The sequence below is a fragment of the Echinops telfairi genome, unplaced genomic scaffold, assembly GCF_000313985.2.
Source record: "Echinops telfairi isolate 266 unplaced genomic scaffold, ASM31398v2 ScPeMD7_11;HRSCAF=52, whole genome shotgun sequence".
NCBI classification, from domain to species: domain Eukaryota; kingdom Metazoa; phylum Chordata; class Mammalia; order Afrosoricida; family Tenrecidae; genus Echinops; species Echinops telfairi.
In genome coordinates, this window is record NW_022103908.1 from 2,064,698 (window position 1) to 2,075,954 (window position 11,257).

The following is an 11,257-nucleotide window of genomic DNA, read 5'->3' on the forward strand; positions in this document are numbered from 1 at the left end:
ACCCTGTCTTATAGGGTTGCTATGAGTCAGCAGCGACTTGATGGTAGGTAGTTTGGGATGATTTTTGGAGGGGATTATGCTTTTATTTAACATGAATGACCCCTAACTCTGGTGGCGAAGCAGTTAGAATCAACTCAAGGGTAGTGAGTTTGCTTTCTGATGTAGATCTTGGTGACACTGTTGAATAAGAGTTGGTCTGCTAAGGATAGGTTCAGTGGTTCAAACCCACCAGCCACTCCCTGGTAGAAGGATGAGGCTTTCTGCCCTCAGAAAGATTTACAGCCACAGAAACCCAGCATCACATTGCGGTGAGTCGGAATGACTTGCTAGCCTTGTGTTTGGTGTTTTTGAGGTGTCTCTCTAGAGATAAATAAAAATTATTCTGCTGTGCCTCTTAAAATCAAACCAACCTAAAACTCTATTATGAGTAAAACTACGCACATTCTTCAGTTTTATAGGAGAGCCGATCAATATTGAAGCCCGAGAGGGCGAGAGAGGAGGGAATGGGAGGCAGAGAGAAATAGTCACTGAGAAACGGTAAGAAAAGTATTTCTGAGGAAAATAGCTCAGGCCACGTGGTTTCTTGAGAGAACTATTCAGCCAGTAGCTTCTGTGTGTTGCAGGTCTCTGAATTAATTATCGCAAACTACCGTGACCCCCCCCTCAAATGCTAATTTGCTCTTAATTCCCAGAGAATTCATCCTTAATAGGAAATAGCATGTATTTAAACTTCATTTTGGACTTTGGAAGTATTGGCCCATTGCAGACTTGCATAAAATTCCTTTGATGATTAAAAAAAAAACCAAATAATTATCTTTTAAGAAAATAAAATGGTGGGCTATCTTCTGTATGGCTTACAATTTTGTTCCACCAGTGTTTGTCTCAGTGTTGTATGCTTTCTACTATAGCATTCAGTCCCATTTTGTGTTAGGTTGAGAAGAAACCCAACATAATCCTTACCAGGATGATATGCTAGTGAAACCCACGGCCACCCCAATTGACAGGAGCCAGTGTTTGAGGCACACCACTCTGAACGTGAGGGCCAGGGAGCTCTTGCTCTGAAGGCACTGCTCTGAAGATAGCTACTTCACGTCTCTGACCATCTTAAAGAGCACTCCCCAGGTGACAGAAGTCTGGAATCAACTGTGTCCTACATGTCCATAGCATTGTTGCAGCCTGGCTTCTCATTGTCTGTCTCTTCAAATTCAAGATCTTGAGCCACTGATACGTAATGCAGAAACTGGTAGCATAGGAAGGGGCTTCAAAAAGTATGTGAACGTTTTGTATTGAAAGAGAATGGAATTTCACCACGAACTCTCCAAAACCCCTTTGTGTATCTACATAGACCATTCGAAACCAAACCCACATCTGTCAAGTTGATTTTAACTCATTGTGACCCTAAATGACAGAGTATAAGCTTCCCATCATTTCCCAGGCTGTAATCCACAGAAGTGGACTGCCTCATCTCTCTCCCACGGAATAACTGGAGGTTTAGAACCGCTGGCCTTTCAGTTAGCAGACAAGCACTTATGGTCTGGTGTTCTAGGGCTCTCATGTCCACAAGCCAAATCAGCGAGTTGTTTTCAACTCACGGAGACTCCAGAGCTTCTGAGACTGTACGTTTGTATGAATGCAGACAGTCTCGTCTTTACCCCTACGGTCTATAAAACAATGAAGAAGCTTTAACAAAGGTAGACCTTGCACGATGTACACAGGAAGCACCTAGGAACACAATTTCTCCACAATAATTGGACGAGTTGTTGAACCAAAAGAGGCCTGACATTTGGGCCCTTTGCAACCCAGTAATGAATGAGACATTTTAATTCTGTCTGAGTCTGCGATGGCACGGTGGTTACCACCAGAACATGGCCTATATTCAGGAAACAAGAGAAGAGAAGGGATGGCTTCTCTGCTAGTATAATTCTCAGCCCCAGATATTGGCGTTTGTGAACTCTCATAAAGGCTGTATGGTCCAAAAATAACCCACAACCAAACCGACCACCATGGAGTTGATTCTGACTCACAGGGACCCTATAGGACAAAGTAGAACAGCCCCTATGGGTTTCCAAGACATTAAACCTTTACAGGAATAGACAGCCTTATCGTTCTCCCACTGAATAGCTGGTGGGTTCAAACTTCTGACCTTGTGGTTGCAACTCAGTACCTAGCCCTCTCTGCCACCAGTGTAGTCCATGTAAGCCTAAGGGTGACATTGTTGCCTTGTGTGTCTGAAAAGTATGTGCTCCCCAGACATTCCTGAATAGTTCAGAATAACTGAAGTCACTCTGATTTACGGAAGGGTGGTTGATATTCCAACTGGGATCCTTATCGAAGGGCAGAGACCTTAGACGCAACCCTGTTGAGATGTATACAGTTCCAGCCTTTCCTTGGTTCTTGGTTCCTATAATACCCACTCAAGTGATACTTCTGATGCAAACTAAATTGCTAAGGGAAGGGAACTGGCTAGAGAGCTTTCTGGATATTTTTTATAAGGGACTTAATGCCCTCCTGTGCACTGCATGTTATTCATTAAGAGAAATACACCAGTATCCTATTTTTAGCATTCATAATGTCTAACATTAGAACATACAGATGCGGTCTGCTGCCACTTATCCAAGGATAAGTTAAAAGTATTGCTTCAAAACCATAGAAAGCTTCATTAACCAAAACTACCAGAATGTTAAGGTAGTATTATTTCTTGACATATCTCCCATCGGGGTGTGTGCCCTTCTGGAAACAATGTGTTTCTCTCTAACCTTTCCCTGAGGAATTCTGGGCTTGTCTGTCTGCACCAATTCAAAAGGGCAATTTCCTTTCAATGTTCTCTGAGTTTGGGGAACAAAAAAAATTAAGAAGGGGCAAGATGAGGATGGATGGGGTAAGGTCTTCCCAGTGAAGTTCTCATAGGGCAGGCCATGCATGCTCCTTCCCTTGGAGAATAAGCAGGAACAATGTTGTGAAAGAAAACATGTTTTCAACTCAACTTCCATGTCCTTTTTCTCACCAATGCAGTTTTCCAATTCCTTAAGACTTCTTCCTGATTTGCGGGAGTAGAAAGCCCAGCCTTCCCCCCACCACCCGTCCCTGAGCTGTTGCTGGTGGTGGTTTTGAACTGCCGACCATGCGGATCACAGCCCGACGCTTCACCACTGCACTAGCGGGGCTCCCGTGCTTGAAGCTTATTCCATGCTTTATAGACATAGCATGAAGACACTGATTGTTTTCTATAGTAGGTTTTGTAGGTTGTTTTGGGGTGTCCAGCGTGCCAGGTAAAGAAACAGTTCTAATGTGAGGGAGCCTCAAAAGGTTTGCGGGAAATTGAATGAAAAGATAATAGGATTTTTTTTTTTTGGGAAACCTTTACCTAATTCACAAGAAAATGTGAAAAAAAGGAAAAATGAATAAATAAAAGTGTGTGTGTGTGTGTGTGTGTTTGTGTGTGTGTAAGATCTCACTAAAAGTTATCCCAAGGCTGGAGGGGGAAAGGAGATCATGGCATTTTCCCATGACCGTGTTGAAGCCTTCCTCCTTTGTTCCATAGCCAGCCTTCTTTAGACCGCAGCCGCCTGAAATCCCTTCTCAGCCTTCCTCCATCCCTCCCCGCCAAGCGCTCTCACCGCCCTGCATTGTGTAAGTAGAGCCAGATGACAGCTCCAGCTTCCCACAATGAGCCCATTAATTCTCCATTGTTCACTGGTGGGAAGGCACTTGGAGCCGAGAGCTTGTCAGTCCATTAATGTGGGATCTTGCCCGGTGAATGTTCATTTGGAAATGACTGTGATTACCGGTCTGAAACATCTTGACTCCGTACCTTGTGACACAAAATAAAACAAAACAACCACCAGTGGCCTATCATGCACCCATCGACATCTTCTAGATGACATTTGAGAATGGATCTTCAATTATTTCAAGATGTTGGCTCAGACCTGAAGCTGAAATCTCAGTACATGTCCTCACAGTACGTGTGTGATTGGTCTGTCACATCCTAAGGCTTAAATGGGTATGTGAATTCAATATTTTGATACTTAGTAATATTCCCTAACAGTGATTTCTAAATTATTAATTATATTTTATTGTAAAATTTGAAGCAACCATCTTTCAAGTTGAGGAAGTTTTCCAGTAACGGTGAATATGACACCGAAGCATCACTTGGGTGCCTTTTTAAGTATTACTTTCGATCCTTTGTCTCTTCTTATGATTGACAGCCTATCTTTGGGAACTGAAAATAGAAAGAAAATGGACAGCCACATTTGTGATTTCCTTCTTTGTTGATCTAACAGACACCGCTTTGCTTGCTGAAGGTAAAGAGAACTTGAAGCACTTGCGGATGAAGATCAATGACTGAAGCCTTGTGCGGATTGCAACCCAATGTAAAGAAAACCCCAGTCCTCCCAACTGGACAAGATACACAGAGAAACAGTTGAAGTGGTCAAGGGTTTTGTCTGGCTTGGATCCACAATCAAATGCTCCAGGAAACAGCTCTCAGGAAATCAAACGACACAGTGCGCTGGGCAAATTCACCACACAGTGCTCCTGAGCAGAGCTGTCACTTTGCGGACTGAGGTGCACTGGACCCAAACCATGGCATTCTCAGTAGACTTCTATACGTGTGACAACGAATAAGGGAGACTTCGGAAGAATCAATGCCTTTGGATGATGGTGTTAGCAAAGAATATTGACAATGTCCTGGACTGCTGAAAGAACAAACAAATCCATTTGAAATGAAGTACAGGCAGAATGCTCTTAGAAGGGAGGATGGACAGACTTCGTCTCACCTGCTTTGGGCAGGTTATCAGTGGAAATCGGTCCCTGGAAGCGGCACGATGCTTGGTAAAGTGGAAGGTCAGCAACAAAGACGAAGACCATCAGGGAATAAATAGACTACAGCCCACCAATGATGGCCCAAAGACTGGGCGCTGTTTCATTCTCTTGCACAAGGCGTCCCATGAGTAAGAACAGACTTCATCACACCTAACTACAACAATGCACAGGAATCAGATATTCCAACTTCCAGAAATCAGAAGGCCTTTCTGGCCAAGGAGAAATGATAAAGCACACCTCCCTTTTAGTTCTGTTACACAACTGTTTTCTATTGTTACTTGTCATTAAATTCCGAGTCTAGGTTGTTTGTTTGTTTGTTTATTTCCTCAAAACTAGTAAACTGTTTTGCAGCAGAATTGCTGCCTGTGGCAGCTATGGTGGTCTAGTGGGCCATGCATTGGGCACCTGACCTCCTGGTCAACATTTGGAAACTACCAGCCGCTCCTGGGATGAGGGTGGGGGTGGGGGTGGGGGTGGGAGGGGAGACAAGGTCTTTTACTCCCTAGAGTTAGTCTCAGAAGCCCACAGGACCCATTCTACCTTGCCCTATAGTGTCGCTATGAGTCGGCACAGCTAGGAGACTGGCTTTTTGAGTTTTGTCTTGATCAGAGAGGTCCCTGGGTAGCACTAGTGATTAACATGCTTGTCTGTGGGACAAAGGGTTGTAAGTTTGAGTACACGCAGAGGCACTTCAGAACAAAGCCCTGGGATGGGCTTCCACTCCAGGTCTGTGGAGCCCAGTTCTGTTCGGACACTCAGGCTGCCGTAAAGCAGTGTCCACTCGAAGCGGAGTCCACTGGTTTGATTTGGGTTTGATGTATCTAAAAACACAAAGGCCAGGCCCAACCAAGAAAACAAACAAGAAGAAGAACAAATCTCACTGCTGTTGAGTCCATTCAGACTTATAAAATAGAGTAGAACCCACCCCACCCCCCACCCCCCATGGGTTTCCGCGACCATAACTCTTTATGGGAATAGATAGCCTCATCTTTCTCCCAAACAGTTGCTAATGGTTTTGAACGACTGGACCTTGAGGTTAGCAGCCCCAACAATAACCACTGCTGGTATAACAGCTGCTGGTCATTCGGACCTTTTAGAAACTTACAGGCAATTAAACCACGTTCTGCAACGTGGTTTTGTGCCTTTGTGCCTTTGTTCACACCATTGACAATCGTCACTTCCTACATCTTCCCTTCTGTAAAAGAGATATGCGTTTTGTTATTGCGAGGTGCTGTCGAGTCTGTCCCAAGTCACAGAGACCCTTGTCTGACTGAACCCAACCCAGTCCTGTCCGTGCCGTCCCCGAAGTCAATCCTGTGTTTGAGCCCATTGTTGCAACCACTGCAGACACTTGAAGCCTTGAAAGTATTTCTCGAGCAAGGTTTTAATTGATATTGGTAAGATTCTACCTAGAAGAAAAAACACCCACAGGCAAATAGGTGGGAGAGGGGGGATGCATGCACTCTTTGTAGGCAAGGACCCATCATTCTTTGCGCACATATGTGTGTGTGTGTGTGTGTGTGTGTGTGTATGTATGTGATTATTATGTTCAGGTCTCATTATAGTAAAAAAAATTATTGCAGATTAGGATTTAGAAGGCACACCAGAATTTGAAAACACTTTGCCTGGGCAATTGAGAGTTGTTTCAAAACGAGTTAAGTCATTTTAATTAATTTCAGGAGGCTCATTCAACCCTTGTTTCATATGCCAAGACACGTTTTGCTGGCAAAGCTTTCAACTTGGGAAAAATATGAGTGGCAAACAGTTGTTATTGAATTGAGAATTTGAGCAATCGATTCTGTGTGTTTCAGAGACCGGGCCTGGGAATAGTTAAAAACACAGTTTGAGGCCCTTTCATTCCCAGCTGCCCGACTTTCTCCTCTCGGTCCTTCCTGGTTCACCAACGGATGGAAACGACTTGGATCTTCCACCGCCTGTGGCCACGCAGAGAGCATCAGCTTTGCTGAGAAGAGGAGATGGAACCGTGCTTCTGCTTTCCAAGCCCCATATGGGGCAGCAGCTCAGTAGGAGTGCTCACTGACTTCCTATTTAATAGCTCTGGCTCTCTCTCGTAGGCGGGGCCCAGATCTGTAGGCAACTTGCGGGCAGAAGAGGGTGTAGCCTGCCCTGATGTTACTGAGTGACTCTGGACGCTAACCGGCTGGGCCAGCGCACCCCACATTTAGAGAGCAGGCTGGTGGGTCTGTTCTCTGTACCCAAAACCCAGCTCTGGCCACCAGGTCCGTTCCAACTCAGATCGGCCAGACAGGACCAGGTTGAACTGTGCCGAGACTGTAACTGGCTTATGCCCCCTGTTCATGAGCCTTCCTCTAATCCTGATGCCACATTCTTCTTTATAGAATTCAATTTCTTTTTCTTTTATTTTTAAGCTTCTTTGGTTTATAATTCACTAAATCATACGATTTAACAGTTTTAGTTACATGAAGCAGAGTTGTCCCATCATGGCCACAGTCAATGTAAGAACATTGTCTTCGTTCTTGTCCTCATCTGTTATTTGCCAGTTTTGGAAGTAGCAAGCCTCTCCTTTCTCCCATGGAATGGCAGGTGGTTTCAAACTGCAGACCTTGAGGTCAGCAGTCCAACGTGGAAGCACTGTACCACCAGGGCTCCCCTATCCAATCATGGGAACATTTTTAATTCACCATCTACCTTTTTCCTTGGGGTCCCTGACTGGCACAAGCAATTTGAACCAGACTAGGAGCCCAGAGATTGGCAGTTTGAACCCACCCAGTGGTATGATAGAACATTTCGGTGTTGAGTTTACAGAAATACAACAGACAAGAAAACCCTGTGAAGCCATTCTGTTCTTTAATATCTGTGCCAGAATCCTCTGGATGGCCAAGGGATGGTTTCTGGCAACCATTTCTTTTTCATGGAGTGGGAGCCGGAGAAAAGCACAGTATCTCTGAGGTAGTTCCCACAAGGCTGAGTCCTTATTTTGACCCTTGGACAAGGTCTTGTAATATACACAGTATTGACCCCTGGTTCCAGCCTCCTCTCCCAGGCAGCTGGGGATCATCTCTGTGGAGCTAGTCCGTTATCTCATTTTGAATTTAATTATGTTTCTCTGTGGAAACGTAAGCATGAGGATTCCTAAATTAATTTGTTCTTGCAAGTTCATTGAGCATTTTAATATCCCTGCACTTGTTTTTTCCTTCTTCTTCTTCTTCTCAAATCCCATGAAAAGGAATGTGCAGCTATTTCCACTCATGCTTCTCTGGTGTCTTTAAGGAAAAATAAACAAAAGGAGGCTAAGTAAGGGCTGGCAATCATTGAGGGGGACTTAGCTTTCTGTGGCTTTATTTGCTGATCTACAGAATAGTCTATGTAAATAAGATACACACAGAGACTTGCAAATGTGTTCATTCACCTATTTAAACCCCAGGACGGGCAGGAGGGTGGGGGTGGATGGAGAGAGGGGGGTGAGCTTGGTGGGGTTGGATCTGCTTTGATGTCTTTGTCAAAGAGAACTGCGTGAACTGTCACCTGCCTGCACCAGGGATCTGCCTGTGCATTGGGCGCTGGCACGCAAGACCAAATCCTCCTTTCTCTCTCCCACATAATGGTGTGAATCTTCCAACAATACCAGCTCCGTGACTCCAAGTCCCAAGCCCCCTTTCTTCCTTTCTTTTGCATTAGAAATCACACCAGACCCAGGGCCCTGGCGGCAGCACGGTTTGCCTTTCCTTGTCCTCACCTCAGGGAATTGGAATGCAGCCCACATAGTGGGGCCCTGCCCCATCCAGGCCAGCCCAGAGTTCATTGATGGCTGGCTATCCCAAAGACTCCATTCTGTGCTGAAAGGTTAACAAGAAGGGAGGAGGGGGAAGAGAGGGAATAAAGATAAGGCTCGAGGAGAATGCTTTATTCAGTTAATGAACTTTTGCAGAAGGACTACCTACCAGGGGAATTTTGCTGCAGGGAAATTGGTCATTGATTTGACTCCCCACCCCCACTCGGGGAGGCACCTGAGAGAATCTGTTGGTTAAATGGAAGAAGAAACAGATATATATTTTTCAAAGCAAGACAGTTCCCCCACCCCCCACCCCCCCTCCCCTTTTCGGCTTCTCACTCAGCCTGTGAGGAAAGTAAAACCCCGTGTGGAGTTGCTGGAGTGGTCTTGGTGGGACTTTATCTTGCGCAGCTGCTAGGACCCGGTGCAGCCCAGTCAGCCCCCAGCCCACGCACAGATTCTTTGGCGCTTGGGCTGCCACCAGGAAGAGCCTCTGGGGGGAAGGTAGGGTAGTTAGTGAAGCCTTGGTGGCCTAGTCTTGGGGTGCTCACCACAAGGTCTGGAGTTCGAAACCACTGGCTGCTCTGAAGCAGAAAGATGGGACTTTCTGTTCCCATAGATAGGATTCCTCAAAACCCCAAAGAGGCAGTTCGATCTGCCCTAGAAGGTTGCTATGAGTCAGGGCTGACTGGCCCGCAGTGAGTTTTTGAGAGTAGTTGTTGGTCGTTGTGGGAGAGGCCAGTCTCTTCATCGCTGGAGAGGGTCATGAACAAGCGACCCAACTCACCACCATCAAGTCGATTCTGACTCATCCGGACTCTAAAGGACACGGTAGACCAACCCTTCTGGGATTCTGAGCCGGCAGCTCTTTAGGGGATTAAAAAGCTTCATCTTTCTCCTGCAGAACAGCTGGTAGTTTTGAACCAATAGCCTTGCAATCCGCAGCCACAACTGCACCAGGGTTCCTTGAGTAAGCTACACGGGAGAAACACTGGTAAGACAGAAGGCTGTGGATGACAGTGGAAGCCCAAATCCATTTGCAGGGTCTCCACGTGGGTTAGCGTCTGGTGAATTTCCTCTGACCATTGTCCGAGGACGCGGCCTTAGTTGATTATGGCAGACATAGTTAGATTAAAATGAAGCACTTTATCCCTTGAGCTCCCTTTTGACCCATTGTAAATGTATTCATTTTAAAATATTTTTTTCTGCCTTTATGATTGAGGTTTTACTGTTTTATATTGTCATTTTTGTTTTGTTTTGTGCTTTCTGTATGTTTTTCTATATGGGAAATCCGGTATAGGTCAATCTACAGACACACTACTGGTTTAGTTATTCCCAAGGGTCATGACAATGGAGGTTGGGGTGAAATGGGGAGCCAACAACAAGTATAAGAAAGAAGAAAATGTTCAAAAATTGACTGTGGTGATGATTGTACAGCTCTTCTTAATATGCTTGAGCTATGAGTTCTTGATACCATCACACTTTATAGGAGTAAGAAGCCTTGTCTTTCTCCTATGGAGCAGCTGGTGGTTTCAAACTGTTGGCCTTATGTTTAGCAGCCCCAGGCCTAGCCCACTACTCCATCAGGACTCCTCCCAGGACTGATGGCTCTCAAAAGACACAGTGGCTGACCCCGTGCACTGGAGCATATCAGCCATCCTAAAGATATTGCTGCATCAGACCATGTTCTGTCCTGTACTCCCATTGGGTTCAATGTCAATTGGAGCCACTCAACAGCAGTTGGCAACAGGATTGGCTATCAGGACAATGGGAAGGAACCTGTGAATGACGTTTCAAAACAAATGTGTTCACATCTAAGACATCAGCATCGTGTCGTTGTACAAACTGTGTTCTTAGCTTAAATATCGATGGCAAATGCCGATTGTAGACAATAGCAGAAAGAGAGTTTGTGAGTTTTAAGGACTTTAAGTGGAAACATTTGATTTGCATGCCATTTAAAAATTATGTCTGACACCAGGATTATAATCTGACAAATTATGCCTGACACCAGGATTATAATCGTTTTAAAACTGAACAATGGTTTTATGGCATCCCTAGATTTATGTTCACCCAAACGGTAAAAGAGAGAAAGCTGACTCTCCTTTCTCTTGAAACTAAACAGAATACTGCCTTCAGGTGTGAAGTCGAGGAGTCTGATTTGAGTCTGCTTGAACTTCAAGTTCTGTGACTTTATTGTCCAAATATCATGAGGTTTTATGGAGAGGGAGCCAGAGGGGAGACAAGGGTGGAAGCCTTTTATTCTCAAACATTTCACACGTCCCAAATAAACAAACAAATAAACTGACTGCCATCAAATCAATTCCAAATCATAGTGACCCTGTAGACTAGCAGTTCTTAACCTGTGGGATGCTACCCCTTTGCGGGTCGACTGACCCTTTTACAGGGATTGCCCGATTCATAACAGTAGCAAAATTGTAGTTATGAAGGAGCAACGAAAATATTTTATGGTTGGGGGGGTCACTACAAAATGAGGAACTGTATTAAAAGGTCGCGGCATTAGGAAGGTTGAGAACCACTGCGCTAGACAGAGTAGAGTTAGTTTCTTCGACTATAACTTTTTACAGGAGTATAAAGCCTCCTTTTTTTCCCATGGAGCAGATAGCGGTTTTGAACTGCTGACCTTGTGATTAGCAGCCCAATGTATAACCCACAAAACCACCA